This window comes from Hyperolius riggenbachi, chromosome 8 (assembly GCF_040937935.1).
Source record: "Hyperolius riggenbachi isolate aHypRig1 chromosome 8, aHypRig1.pri, whole genome shotgun sequence".
Lineage (NCBI taxonomy): Eukaryota > Metazoa > Chordata > Amphibia > Anura > Hyperoliidae > Hyperolius > Hyperolius riggenbachi.
The window spans coordinates 63,145,866-63,173,185 of NC_090653.1; the positions used below are offsets into that span (position 1 = coordinate 63,145,866).

General features: G+C 43.6%; 1 protein-coding gene across 4 annotated transcripts in view; it reads left to right on the plus strand.

Moving 5' to 3' along the window:
* LRFN1 (leucine rich repeat and fibronectin type III domain containing 1) overlaps window positions 1-27,320 on the plus strand; it is a 285,615-nt gene that overhangs the window by 209,289 nt on the left and 49,006 nt on the right. For all 4 annotated transcript variants that reach the window (XM_068250477.1, XM_068250478.1, XM_068250480.1 and 1 more), the window contains one exon: window positions 5,557-5,645. The gene's annotated coding sequence lies outside the window, so the exon portion shown is untranslated. The remainder of the gene's footprint in view (window positions 1-5,556; window positions 5,646-27,320) is intronic.

The window sequence follows — 27,320 nt, forward strand, 5'->3', positions numbered from 1 at the left end:
CTTTGGAATCTCCGCCTCTAGAACGTTGTCTGGGTCCTGGTTGAGTTATTGTGATGGGACAGCAAATGTACACTGTTACCGGCTGTCGGTACATTGACTTTTTTACATTGCATCAATGTGTCATATATCTCAGTGTTGCTTGCGAATTTTCGCCAAAGCCATTTTCGCATCGAAAATCCCATTTTCGATTTCGCCGAATTTTCGCGAAAATAAGTACTATTTTCGCTTCAAAAGGCGAAATTTCGCATTAATATTTTCGTATTAATTTTCGCCTAAAGTCCGTTTTTTCGCGTTGAATATCTAAGCCCCCTTAAAAGCTAGAATCACCAAATTTGCAGGGTATATTAAAGAGATATGTGGGTACAAGAGGAAAAAGAAATTTTTCAAAAAGACCTTATAGTTTTTGAGAAAATCGATTTTAAAGTTTCAAAGGAAAAAAGTATACATTTAAATGCAGTAAATGACAGTTACTTAAAGGGACACTGTAGGGGGGTCGGGGTAAAATGAGTTGAAGTTACCCGGGGGTTCTAATGGTCCCCCACAGACATCCTGTGCCCACGCAGCCACTCCCCAATGCCCCGGCCCCGCCTCTGGTTCACTTCTGGAATTTCAGACTTTAAAGTCTGAAAACCACTGCGCCTGCGTTGCCGTGTCCTCACTCCTGCTGATGTCACCAGGAGCGCACGGTGCAGGCCCAGTATGGTCTGTGCTTGCGCCGTGTGCTCCTGGTGACATCAGGGGAAGCGAGGACACGGCAACGCAGGCGCAGTGGTTTTCAGACTTTAAAGTCTGAAATTCCAGAAGTGAACCGGAGGCGGGGCCGGAGCATTGGGGAGTGGCTGCGCGGGCACAGGATGCCTGTGGGGGACCATTAGAAGCCCCAGGTAACTTCAACTCATTTTCCCCCGACCCCCCCCCCCCCCTACAGTATCCCTTTAAGCAAACCTAGAGGTAGTGTAAAATTACTAATATCAAAAGAAAGGGCCAAGTGCCAAGTGCAAACTGCCAAGTGCAAAGGGCCAAGTGCAAAGGGCCAAGTGCAAAGGGCCAAGTGCAAAGGGCCAAGTGCAAGGGCAGAGGCCCAAGTGCAAAGGGCCAATTGCACGTGCAAAGGGCCAAGTGCAAAGGGCCAAGTGCAAAGGGCCAAGTGCAAAGGCAAAGGGCCAATTGCAAGTGCAAAGGGCCAAGTGCAAAGGCAAAGTACAAAGGCAAAGGGCCAAGTGCAAAGGGCCAAGTGCAAGTGCAAAGGGCCAAGTGTCAAATGAAAAGGGCCAAGTGCAAAGGCAAAGGGCCAAGAGCCAAGGGCTCTTTGCACTTGGCCCTTTGCACTTGGCCCTTTTCATTTGACCCTTGGCCCTCTGCACTTGCACTTGGCCGTTTGCACTTTGCACTTGGCACTTGTTCTTGGCACTTGGCCCTTTGCACTTGGCACTTGGCCCTTTGCACTTGGCAGTTTGCACTTGGCACTTGGCCCTTTGCACTTGGCACTCGGCCCTTTGCACCTGGCACTTAGCCCATGGCACTTACACTTGGCCCTTTCTTTTGATATTAGTAAATTTACACTACTGCTAGGTTTGCTACAGCAGCGTTTTTCAACCGCTGTGCCGCGGCACACTAGTGTGCCGCGGCATGTTGCCAGGTGTGCCGTCCAGGTCTGGCGTTCAGTACGCAGGAGGGGGGAAGCAGCGCTAGAAGGAGGGGCAGTGGAGGCAGCGGTGGGGAGGGGAGAAATATCCCCCCCTCCCTCACCTGGGACCCCTCCTTCTGCCTCTCTCCCCCTCCATTTTGCGGTGGCAAGTGCGGGCTCGGCGGCGGGGAGACATGCGCAGACTTACCACTTCTGCGTTCCAAGCGCCGGCAGCGTCATGTCGTCAGATCTCCGCCTTCAATGCCGCCCACTGCTCTTCCTGATTAGCGGAAGAGCAGTGGGCGGCATTGAAGGCGGAGATCTGACGACATGACGCTGCCGGCGCTTGGAACGCTGAAGTGGTAAGTCTGCGCATGTCTCCCCGCCACCGAGCCCGCACTTGCCACCGCGAAATGGAGGGGGAGAGAGGCAGAAGGAGGGGTCCCAGGTGAGGGAGGGGGGGGGGATATTTCCCCCCTCCCCACCGCTGCCTCCACTGCCCCTCCTTCTAGCGCTGCTTCCCCCCTCCTGGGCATCTATACTGGGGGGAACTGTACTAGCTATACTGGGGGCAACTAAACTAGCTACACTGGGGGCAACTAAACTAGCTACACTGGGGGCAACTATACTAGCTATACTGGGCACTATACTGGGGCACTACCTACCTATGCTAGCTATGCTGGGCACTATACTAGCTATACTGGGTACCATACTAGCTATCTGGGCACTATACTAGCTATACTGGGCACTTTACTGGCTATACTGGGGCACTACCTATCCATACTGGGACTATACTAGCTATACTGGGGCACTATACTAGCTATACTGGGGCACTATACTGGGGTAACTACACTAACCATACTGGGGCAACTAAACTCCCTATACTGGGGCAACTATGCTAGCTATGCAGCCGCACCCTAGTCCCCCCCCCCATAGCCTGCTACACACGGCACTGTCCACTAGGTCGCGCAAACACCCGCGCGCCCCCCGCCGTTCCCCGGAGAAAAATATGGTCAGAAACTGTTCCCCGGGCCAGAAAAGGTTGGGAACCACTGTGCTACAGTAACTCTCATTTACTGCATTTAAATGTATACTTTTTTCCTTTGACACTTTAAAGTCGATTTTCTCAAAAACTATAAGGTCTTTTTGAAAAATTTCTTTTTCCTCTTGTACCCACATATCTCCTTAATATACCCTGCAAATTTGGTGATTCTAGCTTGTAAGGGGGCTTAGAAATTCAACGCGAAAAAAACTGACTTTATATTCGGCGAATTTTCGCCTTTCGAAACGAAAATAGTACTTATTTTCGCGAAAATTCGGCGAAAGAATATTTGCATTTTCGCTCATCACTGATATATCTCCAGCATTGTCCCAGGAAAAGATATAATAAAATATTGACTCTCTTCACTGAGATACTGGATACTGCTAGTCCTGGAACTGGATGTACAGACGATGGAAAGGTGTCTCTATGCTCTGTTATTTATTTCACTTTTTTCTTATTGCCTTCCAAAGATTCGTCATCTCCTTTCAGATATTGATTTTCATCTGTGTTTGGAGCTGCGTATTCATTTTCTATACAGGATGTTTTTTTCTCAGCTTACTGTATAATTTGTCAGTTGGAGGAGCCTGCCATTGGCTGTGACCTGTGAAACATATTAACTGATTTCACCGCATCATAATAGCGCTGATAGGATTCTGAAAATAGAGATAATTGGCCAAGCTTGGGGGCAAAATTACTACAGATTGCTGCTGTTTCATTTCACAAGTGTGTATCTTTCTGCCTGTTTGCCTATACTCACCTCTTATCTATCCATCTATCCATCTATCTATCTATCTATCTATCTATCTATCTATCGTCTACCTATCTATCTATCTTCTACCTATCTAATCTATCTATCTATCTATCTATCTATCTATCTATCTATCTATCTATCTATCTATCTTCTACCTATCTAATCTATCTACCTACCTATCTATCTATCTATCTATCTATCTTCTACCTATCTATCTATCTATCTATCTATCTACCTATCTATCTATCTATCTATCTATCTATCTTCTATCTATCTATCTATCTATCTATCTATCTTCTACCTATCTATCTATCTATCTTCTACCTATCTATCTATCTATCTATCTATCTATCTATCTTTCTTCTACCTATCTATCTATCTATCTATCTATCTATCTATCTATCTATCTTTCTTCTATCTATCTATCTATCTATCTTTCTTCTATCTATCTATCTATCTATCTATCTATCTATCTATCTATCTATCTTATCTATCTATCTATCTATCTATCTTTCTTCTACCTATCTATCTATCTATCTATCTATCTTTCTTCTATCTATCTATCTATCTATCTATCTATCTATCTATCTATCTTATCTATCTATCTATCTTTCTTTCTTCTATCTATATCTATCTATCTATCTATCTATCTATCTATCTATCTATCTATCTATCTATCTATCTATCTATCTATCTATCTATCAATCTATCTATCTATCTATCTATCTATCTATCTATCTATCTATCTATCTTATCTATCTATCTATCTATGTTTCTTCTATCTATCTATCTATCTATCTATCTATCTTTCTTTCTTCTATCTATCTATCTATCTCTCTATCTATCTATCTATCTATCTCCTATCTATCTATCTATCTATCTATCTATCTATCTATCTGTCTATTTATCTATCTATCTACAGTAAAGATAGTTTTCATTAATATTATTTTTATTATTTAGTATTTATATAGCGCCGACATCTTCCGCAGCGCTGTACAATGTATATTGTCTTGTCACTTAGTTTTCCCGTTTCCCAGAACTCAGTTAATACGGACCTGAACTTAGAACTTCCTCTCTGCTTTAAAAGATCCACAACAGCATAATAACCTTTAAAGAAAATACATGTCTTTGTTACAGCTGATACAAATCCTGCAATAAATATGCAGTGTGTCATCTTCCTGCTTTCATGGAAGCAGACATAGGGTTAGCATCCTGTGCTTACAAATTTGCTGCTCTGCCATGGTAGGCAGCTGACACAGCTGAGTGATCAAATTACAACTAGTGATTAGTCACAGATAACGGGGAATTAGACAGGCTAAACTTTCTAAATGCATACAGGGTGCATTTCTCTATGTTTTCCTTCTGTCTTGTGCAAAAGTTCAGGTCCACTTTAACCAGATATCTCAAGCAACCAGAAAAAAAAATCTGGCCCCACCTCCACCGCAAAGCACAAAAACGTTATTCATATGACCCTCCAGCAGAGGGCTCCGACAGTGTCATATGCATAGCGCTGCCCCCTGCACGACCCTCCCCCCCCCCTTGCCACGTGACATACTTCCTGCTGGACAGGAAGTACGTCACTGGTTTCCCTGACATATTCTTGTCATTTCACGGATGCACGTCGCACCATCGCCCATTGACTTACATTACTTCCACTGCCGCTGTGTTGCCGCGGAAGTCCGACAGTGATGCGCTGTTGTCTTTGTGGCGGCTTGGTGGCCAATCAGCTACTTCCTGTGCCTTGCGACTCAACAAGTGTGCTAGGCCCCATTGCCTTACATTGCCGTTGTACTGCCCTGCGGTTAAACAAGGTAACACAATGCACATTTGCAAGGAAAGTGTAAAAGGGGGCCTGAAGCACACAAAAGACTGGGTTAATGACTGGAGTGCCTCGATGTCTCGGAAACTGCGGCACTTTAAGGCGCTGTCATTAAAACTGTCATGTATATGCGGGAAGCAGTCGCCTTTTATAGCCAGTTTTGAGGCTGCGATATAAAGTTGTCCTTCTGACAATGAAATGCAAATGTAGGAAGTTTATTACATATTTGCTGTGCACATTGTTAAGGAGTCTCCGCGACCGCTACGGCTCTGCAATATTCCAGTTTTACAAGTCTAATAAATGTCTGTTATTTTCAGATCCTGCAGAACTCCCCGGCGGCCATGCTAAAATGACAGAGACACCAACGTATTAACTTCAAGATGTAACAACCCCACGCTGGTGACAGGTGAGCTTTGTTTTTATTATTATTAATATCGTCATTAGCAGTAATAACTGTTATATGTGGTATTATTGTAGGGCTAAAAAAATGAGGTGTAGAATCCAGGTCAGTTCTCCTCCTCATGCCTTTGATAGAGAACGTAGCATGTTGGTGGTGGGGGTGGAGGGGGCTGGATGTTTAGAGAGAAGCCAATCACCATGCGGCTGAGGATGTCTGTCACATGACAGGCATAGACGGGAGCCACATTGTAATTGGCTGCACAGCACAGAGCTGCATTGTAGAGGAGTGAGGAGGACCTGTCCTGCGCTGGAAACAGGTAATGTATTATACTCTGCTGCCACCACTCTGCATTTATCGCTGTATTTTCTCACAGGGGTTGGCCCTCTTAGAACCTGCACCCCCTCCGCCATCACAAGGCTATTGTTATACTCCTGCTGTTTCCTCGTGGCTTGGAATGGGGACAGTGAGCCAGAGGTCACCCCTTAGTGAGGGCCTGAGTCTCACTCCATAAACACTTAGACACAGGTGCTGTTTCCACAGTTTGTGCTTCCTTCCTCTGGATTATGACTTCCTTTGAAAACATAGCTACCAAAACCTCTGCTAACCAGAAGGCTTAGATGAGTTGGAAAGGTTAAGGGCCACAGTTTAAATAAGGTTTTTTGGGTGTGTGCCCAAGTAAAATTTGATGAGCAAACCCACCACCAAAGTATGGCAGTTCCACCTCTTACTCCACGGTCCACCCCACCGCTGCTGGCTAAGACCCTACGTTAGTTCAGAGGGCCCCTGTGTGGCAAAGGTGGATGGGAGGAGGAGATGAAAATCCTCTGGATTATTCAGAGTCTTCCCTTGGTAAGCATTTTTTTCCACAGAGCTTAGATTTGCTTAAAGGAATTAGTTGCAGGCTTTGTGAGTTAAGCTGCTACTGCTGTTCAGACTGCAAAGGGGAGGGTCACAGACTAGGAAATGGGAGGAGGTTGCAGCCTATACCAAGGAAAGTCTGTGCTACAGGAAGTGGCTGGTGTTTACACTGACCAGGTACTTAAAAAGTGATTTATGTTGTACACATAAAAGCAAACTACTACTGAGCAAGCTCTACTACTGAGATCTTACACAGGACTGCTGAACATTTGTGCCTGGACTGGGGCTTTCAACAGACCAAAAATTCTCTTTACATCTTTATGCTGCTTGCAGACAGAAAACTAATGTTGCCTAAAATGATCATTTATTATCATTTCGGGAGTCATTATCATGTCTGTATATGTTTTATTTGTTGCTGCCTTTTCAGCTATGGTGGATCTGTTTGGTGTATTGCTACTGTATTAACCCACGTTGTGGCTTACAACATGGAGGCCTTCTGCTCATCTTACCCCTTCTACTGCCCATAGAATAGTACTTATTACCCAGTGGGGACTCAAGTAAGCAGTACAAGAATTACTAGCAAACTGTAACACACACAAAATTCAGGTGAAAGGAACTGAAAATAGAAGCTATAAATTACTCACTGGGCAACCAGACACCAACCAGATACCCACCGGCTCAGGGCTCTCCTAGTACAGTCATCTACCTTGCCTTCATATCTTTCTGTCAGCCACTGTTTTTGTCGTTGTTGTTTTTTTATTGCTAAACAAAGTTCTTGACTTAGTAAGTACAGACTGTACTAGGAGAGAACCGAATAGATGGATGCCCGGCTACTTAGAGCAGCGAGTAATCTTCAGTGTACCTGTGGTGACTTGAGGTGCAGGAAAGGATATATACTTACCTGGGGCTTCTTCCAGCCCCCTGTAGGCACTCTTGCCATTCTGCAGCTCAGCCGAGTCTTGGACCACTGCGCATGATCACACTCTTGTAACCAGGAGCATTCGGCACTTACACAGTTCCTAAAGACTGTAACTGCACTTGCGCAGAATGATCCTGGCCCATGAGGACTGGAGCACAATTCCATACGCAGTGGCCAACAACCCAGCTGGATCGTAGGTCTCACAGTGGTGCAACGGAATGGACCAGACAGACTCCTAGGGAACAGACGGACTACAGGGGGCTGGAGGAAGCCCGATGCAAGTATAAATCCTCTTGGTTTCTTAGCCTCAGGTTTACTTTAAAGAATAGCATATATCAATAGCGTTTAAAAGAACCAGAGTTAAAGGCTACTAAGCACCTCTATACCACCCATCTTGGAGTTGTACCCCACATCGTAGGTCTACATCTCCCAGCATGCATTGCAGCATTCGGAACAACGCGACACCATAGTGGGAGCTTGAAGCTGCAGCACCTGTGAATCTGCTCTTTAGAAGATAGTGAAGGGAGCTAAGGAGCAACCCACCAAAGGTAAGTAATACCTCCCTCCCTTGCAAGCAATAGAGGATGCAGAGACTGTGACCGCATTGGGGCCCTTGGGCAAGACGGGCCCTCCTTCAAACACATTATTAGCTCTTTATTGGTCCTGAGCTGGTAATACTTACTTCTGTAGATGGTTGAATAGTAGTAATCATTAACAAGCTGTTCCCTATCCCCCTTCTTGCTCCTCTGACACTGTGGTTGTCCTCAGCAGGTTTGCGCCGTATCAATAATTATGTATAGAGTGATTGGGGGCCTAATTTAAAAATTGCACTGGGGCCCATAGCTCCTTAGCTACACCACTGCCAACGACCCACACTATTTACAACCCTTCCTTAGTGGGAGGTTTATTTTATATATTTTACTATAGGGGTGGCAGGGTCCCTATAAAGTGGACCTGAACTCTTGCACCAAACAGAGAAAAATGCACCCTGTGTGTATTTAGAGAGTTTAGCCTGTCTAATTCCCCCTCATCTGTGACTAATCACAAGCATAATTTGATCTCTCAGCTGTGTCACCCGACTGCCTCAGCAGAGCAGCTAATTTGTAAACACAGGATGTTAACCCTATGTCTGCTTCCATGAAAGTAAGAAGTAGACACAGTCAAATTTATTGCAGGGTTTGTATCGGCTGTAACAAAGAATTGTTTTTTTTTAAGGTTATTATGCTGTTGCTTATCATTTAGAGAAGAGAGGCATTTCTGAGTTCAGGTCTGCTTTAGGCAGGGCAGTGGTAGCAGATCAGGCATGTGGCTGGTTTATAGAGTAAGGTGCCAAAATGTCATAACTCGTTTCAGGAGCAGAATTAATAATGTAAAGTCATTGCATTATTGATGAGAAAGGGAGTAAAAAAAAATGTCTGTTATCATTACAGTTACACTTTAAAGTGTGGCGGTGCCCAGGGGAATTCAGAATTTCTTGAGCTGTATGGACAACCTGCTGTGGCCTGCCATATTGTCTGCTGTCTTGTTTTGCCAGTGAATAAACAGATACTTCTGCAGCAGACATCGCTGGCTTGCGCCTGCACCGCTACCATTTGTGGTGTGTAACCAGACCGCCGTCTAACCTTACAGTGGCCAACAGTGAGGACATGTCCCCGATAATCGATTTTCAAATGTACCAGACTACCAGTCAATATCAAAACAAAGTTTGCTGTTTTTTTTTTCAAGCTGAACTACAAGCCGATATAAAGAAAAAGTGTAATCCAGCTGTGTGTACATTAAGAAAACATTATATATAATTGACATACAGCCAGTATAATTTACTGAATCTGTATATTGTGAACCCCTGCAGGATAGCACTCAGACTGCAGGGGATTATGAGCACTCAGACTGGGAAGGGGGGAGCGGGGAGAGCAGCATCTACTGGCCTCATACTGTGAGCTGCCCAAGGCAAAAGTTCTGCAAAGTTCTGCAAAGGCCCCATAAGGTGCAGCCCAGCAAGCTAATGCCCAAGGTGGGGGTTGGTGGGCTCTGCATTGTAGAACAGGACCAACGCATATGAATGAAGGAGTTGCCGATCTCATGAGACTCTCACTGAGGGCTCATTCACTATAGGTGTTTTTGTCCTTTTGTCAAGCGCAGGCGATTTTTTAAATTGCCCCCAAAACGCTTGTGCAATGAATGTCTATGAGAAGGTTCATATCAGCGAGGTTCGTGCGCTGTGCGTTCAGCAAAGCGGTGCCTGGACCATTTTTGGGACGATTTTGCTACAATGGAAGGTATAAGAAAAACGCAAAACGCTCACAAAATCACTTTGTCCAGCGATTGCGTTTGCGATTTTAAGAATAAAGACATTGTATTTATTCTTTTCTGGGTCTAAGAGTTTACTTCCTGACTTGCATCAGGGAGTGAATTAAAAAAACGCTCAGGAAAAGCGCTTAGAAAAGCGCTTTTCACAAAAACGTAGCACCCACCCAAGTGCTGGGGATAAAAAAAATTGCTTGAAAAAAAAAAAAAACAACGCTAACGCAAGCTGGATGCAATGTGAACGAGGACTAAAGGTGGCTACACGCGATACAATAAAATGATATAAATTTACAGCAATTTGATAAAAACAGTTGTACAGAAAAATGTAAAGCTTTTTTTTTATTCGAGCTGGAGATCCGATTGGATCTGCCATTTTTTCAATATAAGTCGATCGGGAGTGGTGGGTTTTTCTAATCGATTTCTATGAAAATTGAATGGTGTAGGGTTGATTGGCAGTTTCTTAATGTATAGACCCAAGCAATGTTTCATTTTATTTTTTCATAATCCGTTCACTGGATATTCCTCCCGGTAATCTGGCCAGTCGCGGGCATTTGCGTGCTTTTGCACACGTGTGGCCCGGCTGTGCGCCCATGGCTAGGAGCATTCTGTACCTTCGAGGGGGCACATGCACCTGGGCAATGCATGCGCAGAAAAGTGCAGCCGACCAGATTACCGAAAGACATAGCCAGTGAACCCATGCACCTCATGAGGCTGGAGGAAGCCCCAGGTAATTGTGTAAATGCACCCAATTTTGTTGTCCCTGGTTCCGTTTAAAGAGAAACCGTAACCAAGAATTGAACTTCATTCCAATCAGTAGCTGATACCCCCTTTACCATGATAAATGTTTACCTTTTCTCAAACGGATCATCAGGGGGCTCTGCATGGCTGATTTTGTGGTGAAACCCCTCCCACAGTGTGATGTCAGCAGCACCTCACAGCACTGAGGTACTGACATCACACTGTGGGAGCCTTGTTGCATTGTGGGAAATAACAGATGTTTCCTACTGCCAAAATGCAAGCATCGCCATCCAGTGACATCACCTGCCAGCAGTAAAAATTTCACCATGTGATAAATGTCAGAATGTAAATCAGGTAGAGGATGGATTTTACAATGGGCAAACACTGACTACATTATTTATACATCATTATTATAAAAATAAGCACTTTTTTATTACATTATTTTCACTGGACACTTAAGCCAGAAAAAAAATGAGTTTTACTCACCTGGGGCTTCTACCAGCCCCCTGCAGCAGTCCTGTGCCCTCGCAGCCACTCACTAATCCTCTGGTTCCCCGCTGCCAGCTAGTTTCGTTTTTGCCGACAGGCCTGACAGGACTGGCCGCGCGTAGCTTTCTCCGCATTCCCGACTCTAATTAGCGCTATTGCTGGCCGCAATGCGTACAAAGATACGCGTTACCGCATAGATATGCGGCAACGCGTATTTTTGTATGCGTTGCGGCCCGCAATAGCGCTAATTACAGTCGGGGGAATGTGGAGAATGTCCTGTCGGCAAAAACGAAACTAGCTGGCAGCGGGGGACCAGAGGATTAGTGAGTGGGTGCGAGGGCACAGGACTGCTGCAGGGGGCTGGTAGAAGCCCCAGGTGAGTAAAACTCATTTTTTTTCTGACTTAAGTGTCCCTTTAAGGCCCTTTAAGGCCTTTTTCCATGAGCACCTTCTGGCTTCAATTTAATGTTGGCAAATGGCAGCATTTGTAACACTACAGTAGTGTTACTAGCGGTAAAAAGAATCATCTTGTCACATCTTAGCAACCACCATGCACTGATATATAACTCTATAGGGGGGTCGCTTCCTCACTGCCCATGCAGAGCGCCAGCAGGCACCTGGCCAGTGACTGAGAGAAACTGACAGGCACCTTCAGCCCAACAGAATAGAGTCCTACAGGCATGGTGGACTTACAGAAGGTGTTTCTACAGAAGCTTTGCAGAACCCATTTCAGTTAGCTGTTTGACAGAATCCTACGAAAATGCCAAAGAGTAACTGGAGTGAAGAGAACATAATGAATAAAATAACTTATCATTTTACAATATTTAAATTACAGATTATTCAGTCAGTGTTTGCCCATTGTAAAATGTTTCCTCTCCCTGATTTACATTCTGAAGTTTATCACATGGTGGTGACACCATTAGTTCTGCCAGGCAATCTGTACAGAAAGTTTGTTACTGAGAGTTCTATGCACAAAGGGAGATACTGCTTCCGTGGCAGTTGGAAAAAGTCCCTATTTCCCATAATGCAACGAGGTTTACAGACAGCAAACTGTCAAGACCAAGGTCATGACATCACACTCTGGGAGGGTTTTACTGCAGTATCAGCCACACAAACCCCCCTGATGATCTACCTGAGAAAAAGGAAAGATTATGTGAGAGAAAGGGGGTATCAGCTACTGATTGAAATGAAGTTCAATCCTTGGTTAAAGTTCCTCTTGAACAGTCTCCTTTATTGTGAAATTCACACTACAAAGACTAGTTTTCAAACCCACTGTAGGTCCTCAGCAATGACCTCCATGGAGAAGACCTTTATCGGCTGTATGGTTTGTTGTGCTCAGCACCTTCCTCATTTGGACATTTGGTGCAGAGCCAAACAAACCCCCATTGATGATCTATTTGAGAAAAAGTAAAGATTGTTTGAGTGGAAGGGGGTATCCGCTACTGATTTGGATGACGTTCAATCTTTGGTTAAAGTTCATCTTTAACAGTCTACTTTATTATGAAATTCAAACTACAAAGAATACGTTTCAAACCCTCGGTAGTTCCTCAGCAATGACCTCCGTGGAGAAGACCTTTATCGGCCGTACAGGTTTGTTGTGCTCAGCTCCTTCCTTATTTGGACATTTGGTGCAGAGGCAGCCTCAGCCCGCACTGCTGATACTTGTTCTGCTGCTCCAAATTAAGGATGAGAGCTGCCATGTCTTGTACTGTCTTCAGGAGCCCTTATGAGAGAAGATGGAGGTCATTAATAATTCTCAGGTATTTGCAGTATTTGCAGTCTCAGCTAAGTTTGCAGAGAAAAAAAAATGAGGAAAAAAAAAAAAAAAAGCACTTGAAAGGTCAGAGCGAGATTGTGTTAAAATGGCATGAAGAGCTCTGAGCAGATTCCCATCGAGAGAGACTCGCCATGCTTCTTTGTCAGAAATGTATGGATTTAATAAGCCTTAAAATATCTCATCACGTAACGTGATTGTTTTGCAGTGGTGTTACACCAGGATTTAGATCAATACAAATCATATACTTAAGGATATGTGCTGAGGATGCTGTTCCTGATGTTTTCCTGGTAATGGAGAGACAGTGAGAAGGTTAGAATGGCGGAGAAATTAAATGATGAGGTTGATTCACAAATCTTATTACTGCGTGAGTTATCTCACCTTACTTATTTTTCAACTTAACCAGGGCCGGCGCTGCCATTGGGGCAAAGGAGGCAATTGCACCGCTTCCTGGGCTCCCGCGCCTCCAGGTGACCTCCCCTTCACTGCTCCCCCCTCCCCATGAATGTCAGTTCCCGGGGTCTCTGTGCTGGCTGTAACCCCGGCTGGTCTCCCTCTTACTGCTTCCCATGGCCCCTGCATGTTCAGCGTTCAGCTGCCTTGAAATATCTTGTGCCAGATGAAGAAGAGGCAGGCAGCATGACTGAAGACTGAGAACAGCAGAGGAGCCGACACGGGGACAGGTGGGGTATTGCAAGGTAGCTGAACTACTGAACATGTAGGGGCCATGGGATGCAGTCAGGGGGAGCCTACCTGAGGGCTCCGGCAGCGCAGGGGGCCCATGGGGGGTAGAAGACCCAAAAGTTACTTTTGCCCGGGAGCCCCCATGTGACTTAAACTGGCCCTGAACTTTACCATAAGAGGAAATAATTAATGAGTTAAACAGATAAGGGCCCCAATTCAATTAACTTGGAGATAGCTTTTCATTTTATCTATAAAATATCTTCTCTGCACCTGAAAATTGAAAAAGTTACAAAAAGAAGCAACAACAAAAAAATCAAACTCATTTTTGGGTATTTCCTAGCGTGCTGGGGGCTTAAAGGGTATTTTTTATTGATAATGAGATAGACAATAATTCTCGATGCGTTTCGTGAACCATAAAACAAGTATTGTTCACTTCTTCAGGAGTATAGTTTTTTCCCCGCTGCTTGAAAGGCGTACAAGTGTATAGTGTCCCAATTGTGTCCACATACAGTGAAATCTTTTTCACTAGATTATTCCATAGAAACAAAGCTCAGCAAACGTATGTAGTTAGTTCCGACTGTCCATAGAGATGACAACTCCCTGGACATGAGTACCCCTGTTTGTATAATATCTCACTGCAATGCTGATAAATATCAGAGTTCCCCAGCTTCAGTGATGTGTTCCTTGCCTAGCTGTCTTGCATGGCAAGATGGCGTGGATGGTGGGGCTTCAGTGTGTTTTACCAGTTAAGGTTCCATATTCAGTTTACTTTTTCCTGAGTTTTCTCCCAGGCGATACATTTTCATCTTTTCGGCAAAATAAACTTTCAGCAACTGAAAAAAGTTCTAAAAACTAAGTAAAGAAGTCAAACTTATCAAACTATCAAACCATCAAACTTATTTTGAGTATTGTTTTGTTTGTTAACTTAAAATAATGACACTGAAGCGGAAAAAAAATGTATGATATCATGAATTGGTTGTGTAGTACGGATAATTACTAGAATATTAGTAGCAAAGAAAATAGGCTCATATTTTTATTTTCAGTTATATAGTTTTTATAACATTGCATCATTCTCTGATATTTGCAGTTTACACATTAAATGCAGCTTTCTAAATGATTTCACAGAGCAGACTAGTGAACTTTTGAACTGTCCTCTGCAGCAAAAAACTAAATACAGTGACAGACACTTGAGATAATAAGCTTCAGAGGACTGAGTTCTGTCTCTGCAACTTTGAAAGTCGTGGAGAGATCAGTGGCTCTTTTGCATAGATAACAACTGGAGTTTCTTAACTCTTCCTGCACTGGAAACAATTTTAGACTCAAATCTCTGCTGCTAATGTTTTATTTCTTAGCTGTACAACACATACCAATCATTATATCATAAGTTTATTTTCACTTCAGATTCCCTTTAAAGAGTGAAAAATCAGAAGCAAATTTAGTTGAGTAGGGGGCCAAGGAGCGATAAGATAACTTGAGTTATACTTAAAAGTCAAAAACTTGTGTAAGTATTGCCAAGTGATCAGCACTCTTGCCTTGCAGCGCTAAAGTCCCACGTGTAAATCCCTGCCGGGATACCATCTGCATTATGTTTGTAATACCTTCCCATTTTTGGGTAAGATTTGTCCAAGCACCCCTGTTTCCTCTCATATTAAAAAAAAATAATTGTAATTTAATTGTCCCCCCAATCCCCACCCATCCCCATCCATCTCGATTCAATATTGGCCCTAGACTAGAAGGTAAATTGATTAAGATGAAATGGGACCCTAGGCAAGAGAGCAGTTTTTCCTCACCGCTGATGGTCACCTGGCTTTTTTTTTTGTTAGATTTGGTGGGGGCTAGCATCCACCAGGCCCCTAGCCTCTCACCAGGCCCTAGGAAACTACCTAGCATTGCCTTGTGGATGACCCAGCTCTGGTATTGTGTTGGGAACATTAGATTGTGAGTTCCTTTGATGGACTTTAGTTAAATGCATTGTTCAATGTACCTTATCACTCGCTGTGGAAAATATCTGCACTAAGTGCATAATTCAAATATGTGTTGAAAGTAGTGAATGTTATGCTACCATGATGGTTCTTTTCAATGACTGTTGATAAAAATTTAATTTGATGGTAGAGTAACATCCACCTACTGTTGGGAAAAAGAGAGAAACAGTAGAACAATAGATGACAGCTCACATGAGAAAAGGTCAGCGTATGAACATATGTGACATCAGAATGTGAAAGAACATGAAAATAACATGATTTGTCCAGAGACATAAGAGCAACAGAAAGAGGGCATAACATAATAAGCAGTGACACAATGAAAAGATGGAATGATAAGGCAAAATGACGTGTTCAATGGCAAGAGACCAGAATGAGAGAAGACAGAATGCCACATGTCCAATAGCTCAATAGAAGGACATAATATGAAGCACACGAGGTGAAAGCTTTAAATAAGTGAAGTGATACAGTTGAGAGCTTGCATAGGCAGGTGCAAACCTTGTCCCCATTGCCGTCCCACATACCTAAAAATGTTTAAAACCTTAAAATAGTATAATGTAATATAATAAGCTCAGTAGCTTTTATAATAAATATCTTTTGATGTTCTGCTGGCATTAACAGATTACCTCTAGATAATAAAAGACCGCTCAACCCACCTGTGAAGTGTCCCTTCTCTGCCACCTGGCTTTCCATTGTTGGTTCATACAGATGTGGTCTTCCCACATACAAATATTGCCTTGTGCACACTCAGAGCAGAAGAATTTACTCATACTCTAAAAATAAATAATTTGATTTAAAAGAATTTATAAACTGCAAAACAAGCGATGTTATCTATGTTATAACTTGCTTTTCCTGTCATCTGCAGTTTGTAGGTTGTACAAGTTGCCTCCGTTCCCCAAAGAATATTGAAGCATTACTGAGGTCCACAATGGACCACTGATAATAAATCTGCAGTTGCAAAACATTTTCGGAGTTTTCATGTGAATGATATGAGCACCTTTACATTCCAGGAAGTCAAAGGCGTTATGTTCTGTACAGGGCAATAATTTCCAAAGAGTTATACATAAAAGGGAGATTTCAGCAATGCTTGGTGTACAGAGGCGCCAGAGTAGAATAAAAACGTTTAAAAACCGTCTAAAAGAGGGGGATGTTCAGGTGGACTTACCTCCCTCAAAAATATAAAACTCAATTGAGTCACAATATATCAATACAAAAATGTTTTATTGAACTCCACTTAGTGCAACGCGTTTCGCAGGCGTGGTCCCGCTTCATCAGGCAAACAGAAGTATAACTCAATGGGTCTAAATGCAGAAGTGAGCGCCTCAGAGGAGTTCAATAAAAAATGTTTGTATTGATATATTGTGACTCAATTGAGTTTTATATTTTTGAGGGAGGTAAGTCCACCTGAACATCCCCCTCTTTTAGACATTTTTTAACCACTTTGCCTCCCTTGCTACGCTTTTCTACGTCCTTGTTTACAAACACCTGTTATACATAAATCTAAACAAATAAACACTTGGCTCTGTTTCTATTTTCAGAACACACAATTCTGTATCTCCATCTTGTGGCCAAAAAGTAAAACCACATCCAAATACCCTATTATTCACCTTACCATAGAAAAATGAAATACATTTTCATTATTTTTAAAAAACCCTTGGAGGTCAAGTGGTTAAACGTTTTTATTCTACTCTGGCGCCTCTGTACACCAAGCCTTGCTGAAATCTTGATTCCACCCTCGGTGGAGGGGTGCTACCCCGTTTCCTATCTACAGAGAGCGACATCTTAAAAACCTGAGTGGCGTCAGTTTCTAATACTCCCCACCTGCACTTGAAGTGGTTGCCTATGGGTAACCCATGTTTGTGAGTATATCTAAATATTTTGCTTTTAACCACAACCAACTTAACAATACTACACCATATTGGGCTCTCGATTTCTCTTTGTTCTTCCAAGCATTAAAAGGGAGATGTTCTGGATTTTTCAAGTGGGAACCCGCTCCCCTGGTAGAATGAACACTAAGTGGAATGTCAATTTATTTTATAATAATTCGAACATTTGTATAGCACTTTTCTCCTGTCGGAATCAAACGCTCAAGAGCTGCAGCCAATGGGACGTGCTCAAGAGAGGCCACCCTGCAGTGTTAGGTAGTCTTGCCTTGAAATCCTTACTGAATGGGTACTGCCCCTAGCCAAGATTCAAACCCTGGTCTCCCATGTCAAAGGTAGGCCCTTAACCAGTACACTATCCAGCAACTGATAATAGTCCAAACATTACATAGTTACTGTACATAGTTATTTGGGTTGAAAAAAGACATACGTCCATCGAGTTCAACCAGAAAATAAAGTCCAACACCAGCCTGCTCCCTCACATATCCCTGTTGATCCAGAGGAAGGCAAAAAAAAACTTACAAGGCATGGTCCAATTAGCCCCAAAAGGGAAAAAATTCCTTTCTGACTTCAGATGGCAATCAGATAAAATCTCTGGATCAGCACCACTGGGCATTACCTAGTAATTATAGCCATATATGTCTTTCAATGCAAGGAAAGCTTCTTAGCCCCCTTTGTATAGCGCTTTTCTCCTGTCGGACTATATGAAGTTGGTAAAATTGGTCAGTGATTGGCCAATCATAATTGAACGTGTGCACCAGGTTTTAATTTCATTACCTACATCATGACCTAGATAAATAAGACCATTCATAGACAATGTACCAAAATGCTACTAGTGTGATGCTCTCTGCAAGCTCCACCCCTTCCCTTCTGTGGAATGGCTGGAGAAGAATGCTTCACTGCCTCTACCTCAATGCTTTGCAACTCTGTATGTTCATAACCGCTTCCTGTGATAAAAGATGGTGTATCATGCATACGCGGCCAGGGCCGGTTTGAAGCGTCCTGCGGCAAACTTAATTGGGGTGTCCCCCTAATCTTACCCCCCCTGGTCATTATGCCACTGGTCCCCATGTGTAGCAGCAGCATTAATCACTCACATGTCCTGGCAGGCGGCGGCTGCACCCTCTGTGCAGTCTCCAGCCATGCTGACAGAATGGCTAAAGGCTCATACACACATCAGACCATAGTCTTTGGAAAATGAAAGATCACGGACCAATTTTACCCCCTTCCATGTAGTATGAGAGCCATAATCTACACAGTCTATTCTATGGAGCTGAACTCCCCATCAGATAAAAATCTTTGCAAGATGCTGCACACAAAGATGCTGTACACACAGATGCTGTACACATTCAAAAGATCAGTATCTGCAAAAGATCTGTTCCTGCAAAAGATCCGTTCCTGCAAAATGCAATCATAGTCTATGATATCTGCAGATCATCATACACACCTTGTTTAACCGGTTCAGCACCGCAGTCCGAAAATCTCATGCATCCGAGCAACGTTCACCTCCCATTCATTCGCCTATAACTTTATTGCTACTTATCACAATGAATTGATCTATATGTTGTTTTTTCCGCCACTAATTAGGCTTTCTTTGGGTGCTACATTTTGCTAAGAATTATTTTTTTCTAAATCTATTTTAACAGGAAGATTAAGAAAGAAATGAAAAAAATTCATTATTTCTCAGTTTTTGGCCATTATAGTTTGAAATTAATATACGCTAGCTTAATTAAAACTCATGTATTTTATTTGCCCATCTGTCCCGCTTATTACACCATTTAAACGATGTCCCTATCACAATTTATGGTGCCGATATTTCATTTAGAAATAAAGGTGCATTTTTTCAATTTGCGTCCATCACTATTTATAAGCTTATAATTTTAAATAATATAATAACATATTCTCTTGACATGCATATTTAAAAAGTTCAGACCCTTGGGTAACTATTAACCACTTTGTCCTCCTTGACGTATAAAAACGTCAAGGAGGACAGGCGCGCTCCCGCGGCCGATCGCGTGCGTGCACGCGCACTCCCGGCCGCGGAGTCGGTAGCCACGGAATCAATTTATCGGGCTATGGAGCCCGATCATTGATTCCTCTCCCCCGCTGAAAAAGCGACAGCTTCTCTCGGAAGCTTCGCTCTTTCTGAAGCTGTGTCTCTCTAAGCGTACATTGTACGCTTAGAGTGACGTCATGTAAAAAAAATCGAGATTGCCATCTTGTGGCCAAAAAGTAAAACTACAAGTAAATTCACAAAAACATTACAATACACCAATATTTCCCCAAATAAAACACTTTCATATCCCACCCTCCCAAAAATGCCCACATAAAATGTTTAATAAAAAAAAACAAAAAAAACATTACTATAAAAAAAAAAAAAAACATAAATATTTACCTAAGGGTCTAAACTTTTTAAATATCTATGTAAAGATGAAATATTTCTCTCTATTTTTTTTTTATAAGCTTGTAAATAGTGATGTATGCAAAACGGAAAAAATGCTCTTTTATTTCCAAATAAAATATTGTCGCGATACATTGTGATAGGGACATAATTTAAATGGTGAAATAACCGTGACAAATGGGCAATAACAATACGTGGGTTTTAATTATGGAGGCATGTATTATTTTAAAACTATAATGGCCGAAAACTGACAAATAATGAATTTTTTCATTTTTTTTCTTATTCTTCCTGTTAAAATGCATTTACAGTAAAGTGGCTCTTAGCAAAATGTACCCCCCAAAAAGAGCCGAATTGGTGGCGGAAAAAACAAGATATAGATCAGTTCATTGTGATAAGTAGTGATAAAGTTATAGGCTAATGAATGGGAGGTGAACATTGCTCGGATGCATAAGCTGAAAACGACTGAGATGTTAATTGGTTAATGTTGTTTTTGTTTTTTTTTTATTGTATTTTTTATTTTTATTTTTAATAAAAAAAAGTGTATGTGGGTAATTTTTGGTGTGGGAGGGAAACTGTTAATTTTAAATGTAAAATATATATTTTTTTTTATTAAAAATGAATTGTGGTGCAGTTTACTATTCGGCCACAAGATGGCCACAGTGAAAAAAGTCCTAGATGCGAACGATTTCGCATCTAGGAACTTAAAAGCAGGGGAAATGTTTCCTGGGGGCAGAAATACTGCGCTCTCCGGAGAGAAAGCGTCGGTATTTCTGTGGGGAAGATAGATCGGTGAATGGGAATTATATTCCCATTCACTGATCGGGGGGCTAGCGGCGGGCAGCGGGAGCGCCCGATCGCGCGCACGAGGCGGCGGCAGCAGCAGTGCCTATCTGGACGAGGAAGCTCGTCCAGATAGGCCGAACTGGTTATCAAACATTCATCTGCAGATCAGATCCACCAGGATGGATTTTCAGATCTGCAGATGATTGTCAAATATGCAGATGAATGTCAGTTAAACAAGGTGTGTATGATGATCTGCAGATCTCATAGACTATGAATGCAATTTGCAGGAACTGATCTTTGGCAGGAACAGATCTTTTGCAGATACTGATCTTTTGTGTCTGTACAGCATCTGTGTGTGCAGCATCTTGCAAAGATTTTTTTTCTGATGGGGAGTTCAGCTCCATAGAAAAGACTGTGTAGGTGTGGCTCTCATACTACATGAAGGGTGGTAAGATTGGTCTGTGATCTTTCCTTTTCCAAAGACTATGGTCTGATGTGTGTATGAGCCTTAAGAGTGCACGGATGGTGCAGCCGCTGCCCACCGGGACAGGTGAGTGATTAATGCTGCTACACGTGAGGAGTCCCCAGGGAACAGAGGATGGAGACATCTTGGCGGGGTTCGGTGTCACACGGGGCCCTGCACAGGATGGGGGCCCTTGGACAATGGCCCCTTTGCTTCTATGGCAGCGCCGGCCCTGTACACGGCAGATACGGAATGGTATGTCTCTAGTAACATGCTAATCTCGCCACATTAATGGAGAACTGTCTTCTACTGTTGTGTTATGAAGAACTGCTTAGAGTATTTACCGCCATTGCCAGCGAGCAAGCCTCAAAAATCCAATAGCAGATAGAGGTCAAATTCTAAAATAAACGTATAGGAGCACATGACTTGCTCAGTTTAGGCTAAATATAAACTCGTGTTTCCTAGTGGCAGCTTGTTTAAAATTCATAACTGAAGATCTTTTACTGCTCCTGAGACAAGACTGTAAAAATGCTTTTTTTATATACTTGCGTTTTTAAATCCCTTTTCTCTCATGATGCCTTCACTGAAGATCTGTAATGATGCACGCGTTAATAAAAATGTATGGGAATAAAGGCCTCTCAGGGTACAGCCGTGTGACGTGCTTTGGTTAGCAATGTGCAGCATGTAACTAGCCGTGTGTATTGTAGCCAGTAGGGTAGAAGGTGACACAGTCTGGCCATACTTATGCTGGCACAGTGATAAGTAACAGGAGATGGGCGGTTCTTCCATGTAGCAACATGAATCATGTGTTTCAGGGCGGCAACAATTAGAGGACAACAAGAGGCGGCCCCCCCCCCTTCCTAGATGCCTGGTGCCCCTTTACTCACCTGCTCTCAGTGTTCCAGTGATGTGATCTCCATTCGCCCATCCAGCATCCTGTATCCATGGCTACAGTGGTGCCTCATGTGACCTGTTACATGCTGCCAGGTCACATGAGCCACCACTGTAGTCAGAGAGGACCAACAATATTGATAAAATGAGGAGCGCTCAACTTGAATATTAAACACTGTCGCCCTTTAATTAAGAGGAGGCACCTCTTGGTGATACCTAATCTACGAACACAACACCGGTATCACAAGTGTCTTCTTAGACAATATGAAGATTTTATTGTAACAGCATATATGCGTAACATAAAAAAACCCACCTCACCAGCCCTTAAAAAATGACTCACAGTAAAAACAGGATGATAGCATGGGCACTATGGCAATCAATTGCATACCCACTTCACAACAAACAACCTCACCCATTTATGCACAAACAATGCTAGCTAGCAAGATCACACACCTGGTCACCATGACCATAAGTACAGTCCAATACAGCATGCTATGATTGAAGTGCAGAGTAAATGGAGTAGATAGAGATGAGCGTAATGGAGTAATTACGATTTCGCGAAATTTCGCGTAATTAGTGTAATTACGTTTATGGCCGTAAGTACATAATCGTAATGAAGAAGGATTTCGCGAAATTTCGCGTAAGCGTAATTTTCACGTAATTTTCGCATTGCAACGGGTATTACGAAATTAATGCGTATGGTCATGCTCCCGAAGCGAAAAAGTTGACGCATGTATCAATGTTAGGTAGCCGCCGACTTTAAGGGTTAATAGCAAAGCCCCATTAAATGCTAAGAGCCTCATATTTGGAGAATATATTAAGGAAATCAGGAGAAATAAGAGGAAAAATTTTTTTTTCAAAAAGACCTTATAGTTTTTGAGAAAATCGATGTTTAAGTTTCAAAGGAAAAATGTAAACATTTAAAAACCCGCCGACTTTAACGGTTAATAGCAAAGCCTGCTTAAAGTTTAGGAACACCAAATTCCCAGGGTATATTAAGGGGATCAGTGGGAATAAGAGGAAAACATTTTTTTTTCAAAAAGACCTTATAGTTTTTGAGAAAATCGATTTTTAAGTTTCAAGGGCGAAAATGTCTTTTAAATGCAGAAAATGTCAGGTTTTTTTTGCACAGGTAACAATAGTGTATTATTTTCATAGATTCCACCAAGTGGGAAGAGTTTTACTTACTTAGTTCTGAGTGTGGGAAATATTAAAAAAAACGACGTAGGGTCCCCCCTCCCAGACCTCTTTAACCCCTTGTCCCCCATGCAGGCTGGGATAGCCAGAATGCGGAGCACCGGCCGCGTGGGGCTCCGCACCCTGACTATACCAGCCCGCATGGTCCATGGATTGGGGGGTCTCGGAAGGGGAGGGGCAGCCAAGCTTTCCCCTCCCCCTCCGAGCCCTTGTCCAATTCAAGGACAAGGGGCTCTTCTCCACCTCCGATGGGCGGTGGAGGTGGAGGCCGCGATTTCCTGGGGGGGAGGTTCATGGTGGAATCTGGGAGTCCCCTTTAAAAAGGGGTCCCCCAGATGCCCACCCCCCCTCCCAGGAGAAATGAGTATAGAGGTACTTGTACCCCTTACCCATTTCCTTTAAGAGTTAAAATGAAATAAACACACAAACACTTAGAAAAAGTATTTTAATTGAACAAAAAACATAACCACGAAAAAAGTCCTTTAATATTCTTAATTAACCATTAATACTTACCTGTCCCTTTAAATAAATGATCCCTCGCAATATCCTCGGAAATTGGCTAATCAGTTACAATGTAACAAAGTTATTACAATGTAACAACTTTGTTACATTGTAACTTCGCCGCACCCGACGTCACTCGCCGCTCAGCCGCCGCATACACTTACGCGTCCGTGCAGGACGCTAAGTCCCCGCCGGCTCCCGCCGTCCACCCCGCCCACATCTGTCACCCACATGTCACCCACATGTGGGTGACATGTGGGTGACATGTGGGAGAGGCGGGGTGGACAGCGGGAGCTGCGGGGACTTAGCGTCCTGCACGGACCCGACAGAGCTCTGAGCTGTATAGCTCAGAGCTCTGAGAAGCATCTTTGTATTTGGGCTCCAAGGAGCCCCATTGGTCCTTAGCAGACCAATGGGGTTCCTTTTGATTTGAAGGAACCCCATTGGTCTGCTAAGGACCAATGGGGCTCCTTGGAGCCAAAATACAAAGATGCTTCTCAGAGCTCTGAGCTATATAGCTCAGAGCTCTGTCGGGAATGTGTGCAGCGCAGACGCGTATGCGGCGGCGGCGAGTGACGTCGTGTGCGGCGTAGTTACAATGTAACAAAGTTGTTACATTGTAATAACTTTGTTACATTGTAACTGATAGAACATTTCCGAGGCTATTTCGAGGGATCATTTATTTAAAGGGACAGGTAAGTATTAATGGTTAATTAAAAATATTAAAGGACTTTTTTCGTGGTTATGTTTTTTGTTCAATTAAAATACTTTTTCTAAGTGTTTGTGTGTTTATTTACTTTTAACTCTTAAAGGAAATGGGTAAGGGGTACAAGTACCTCTATACTCATTTCTCCTGGGAGGGGGGGTGGGCATCTGGGGGACCCCTTTTTAAAGGGGACTCCCAGATTCCACCATGAACCTCCCCCCCAGGAAATCGCGGCCTCCACCTCCACCGCCCATCGGAGGTGGAGAAGAGCCCCTTGTCCTTGGATTGGACAAGGGCTCGGAGGGGGAGGGGAAAGCTTGGCTGCCCCTCCCCTTCCGAGACCCCCCAATCCATGGACCATGCGGGCTGGTATAGTCAGGGTGCGGAGCCCCACGCGGCCGGTGCTCCGCATTCTGGCTATCCCAGCCTGCATGGGGGACAAGGGGTTAAAGAGGTCTGGGAGGGGGGACCCCACGTCATTTTTTTTTAATATTTCCCACACTCAGAACGAAGTAAGTAAAACTCTTCCCACTTGGGGGAATCTATGAAAATAATACACTATTGTTACCTGTGCAAAAAAAACTGACATTTTCTGCATTTAAAAGACATTTTCGCCCTTGAAACTTAAAAATCGATTTTCTCAAAAACTATAAGGTCTTTTTGAAAAAATTTTTTTTCCTTTTATTCCCACTGATCCCCTTAATATACCCTGGGAATTTGGTGTTCCTAAACTTTAAGCAGGCTTTGCTATTAACCGTTAAAGTCGGCGGGTTTTTAAATGTTTACATTTTTCCTTTGAAACTTTAACATCGATTTTCTCAAAAACTATAAGATCTTTTTGAAAAAATTTTTTTTCCTCTTATTCCTTCTGATCTCCTTAATATATTCTCCAAATTTGAGGCTCTTAGCATTTAAGGTGGCTTTGCTATTAACCCTTAAAGTCGGTGGCTTTTTTATATTATACGGAGCGTTACGGTTTAACGTGAAATTACGGTAGCGTTTAATGCAAAATTACGGCATGAACGAAACGCGAAATTACGCGTTGAAAATTACGCTTACGGTATTTTCAATTACGATTTTAATGGCAATTACGCTACTGTAATTTCGCATCGTAATCGCAAATTTCGCATGCGTAATTTTAGTAATGCGAAATTACGAAAATTTCAGCTCAACCCTAGGAGTAGATAAATCATTGCATAGTAACAATCAGATCTGCATTAAAGGATACCAGGTGCGAAAATAGTGAGAGAAAGCATATGCTATCACTTGTCCTGATGCCCACCGCTCCCCATGTTCTCCTGTCTAGCCCCCTATCATACCTAAAAGACCCCTGGGACCCTCTTCTGGGTCGCCGGAGTCAGGCTTTACTGTGTAGGTGCTGGCCGGGTTATTCGCATCCTACAGCGCGTGCCCATGGCCAGGAGCGCTCTGCACTTGTGTATGACGTCACTACGTCATGTGCATAATGTCATAAGCATGTTGAGAGCTCTCCAGGGCATGGGCGCGCGCTGTAGGATGCGCAAAGCCTGGCCAGTGCCTGCGCAGTAAAGCCCGACTTTGGCGACCTAGACGAGGGTCCCAGGGGGCTTTTAGGTATGATGGAGGGCTAGATAGGAGAATGGGGGAAGCGTTGGGTATCAAGTGATAGTATATTCCTGCTCCCCGCGCTTCTCTTACTATTTTTGCATCTGGTAAAAAGTTCTGGGGTAGTGAGCCCCTCAAGGTGCGATCTGGCCACCCGACAATCACTCGGCTGCTCCCATGTTAATCACTAGAGGAATATGTAAAAAAGAGAGGAGCGCTCTGAGATTTCCAGCAATGATAGATCAATTAACACTAGGAAAGGTCTCACCTAGTATTAGTGTGGCCGGTACAGCGTACTCAGCCGCGATTCGCATGCGTCCCTCTTAGGCAGCCGGGGACCGGGCTCTCCGTGGCAGCAAGGCAGAGACAGGGCGGAGGCGACGTCACCAACTCCAGACCTCCTTGCGATGGTAGCGAGGACGTCTGTTCAAACACACGCTGAAAGGCGTGGTGAGCAGCGTCCAATTGTCCGTGAATGGTAAAAATAGAGGCAGGGGAATAGACTGGCCACAGTGTTACAATATGGCACAAAATACATATGGGACTATAAAATAAAGGTTTATTAAAATGACAACGCGTTTCCCGGAGGAACATCCTCCGCTTTCTCAAGTCTTACATTTACAATTGACAAGCACAATCCTTTATACAGCATACATCCTACATGATAGCCAATCAGCTTAGCCTGGGAAATGACCTCAAGGGATCCTAATGATCCTAATAGATCCGAAACTACCTTAGTACCCTTAGTAGAAAGGAAAGTCTATTAGTTACTATGCATGCACTAACATAGTAAGGCAGGTAATCAGTCACCCAGTGCATAGTGGAGGAAATCTAGCAAAGACCAGAAGTAAAACATAAAAGTTCCCACTGCAGTTTGAACTCCCCCATTCTCCAAAGTATAACATGACAATACAGAGCCATCAAAAACCCCTAATAAGGACTCATGGGTTCGAACTAGGACCCAAAGGGACAATTATCAATTTATAACATACATACACACATCAAGGTGCGCATGTACAGTTAACCTATATGAACATACATATGAGTCTGGGGGCCCGGTTCACAAAAGAGCGCCCACCCCCAGCGCGGCCGTCCCCGCGCGAATCCCCGGCGTCCCCGCGTGAATCTCCGCGCCCGCGCGCAACCAGACGCCCCACGCGAAACAGCCACCGCCCCCGCGCGCAAACGCGAACCCCCGCGCGAAAGCGACAACGATCCCGCACGAAGATCCGCGCTCGCGCACGAACACGACATCGACCACGCGCGAAAACGCCCAACCGCGCGCGAACGCGAAAACCCGCGCGAAAACGGACGCGCCACAAGCCAGCACCCCCCTGCGAACCAAGCCCTATGTCTCACAGTCCCCACCTAGCGTGGGGACTGCGAGGCAGACATACCATTCTTTGTCACACTCCAATACTATTGCAAAGTGGGTTGTAGGTGGCTCATCTCCTCAAGGCACTTATTCAGACCCCCCGGCTCCAATGTCCCCAATTTCAAGATCCAAAAGGACTCCCGTCTACAAAG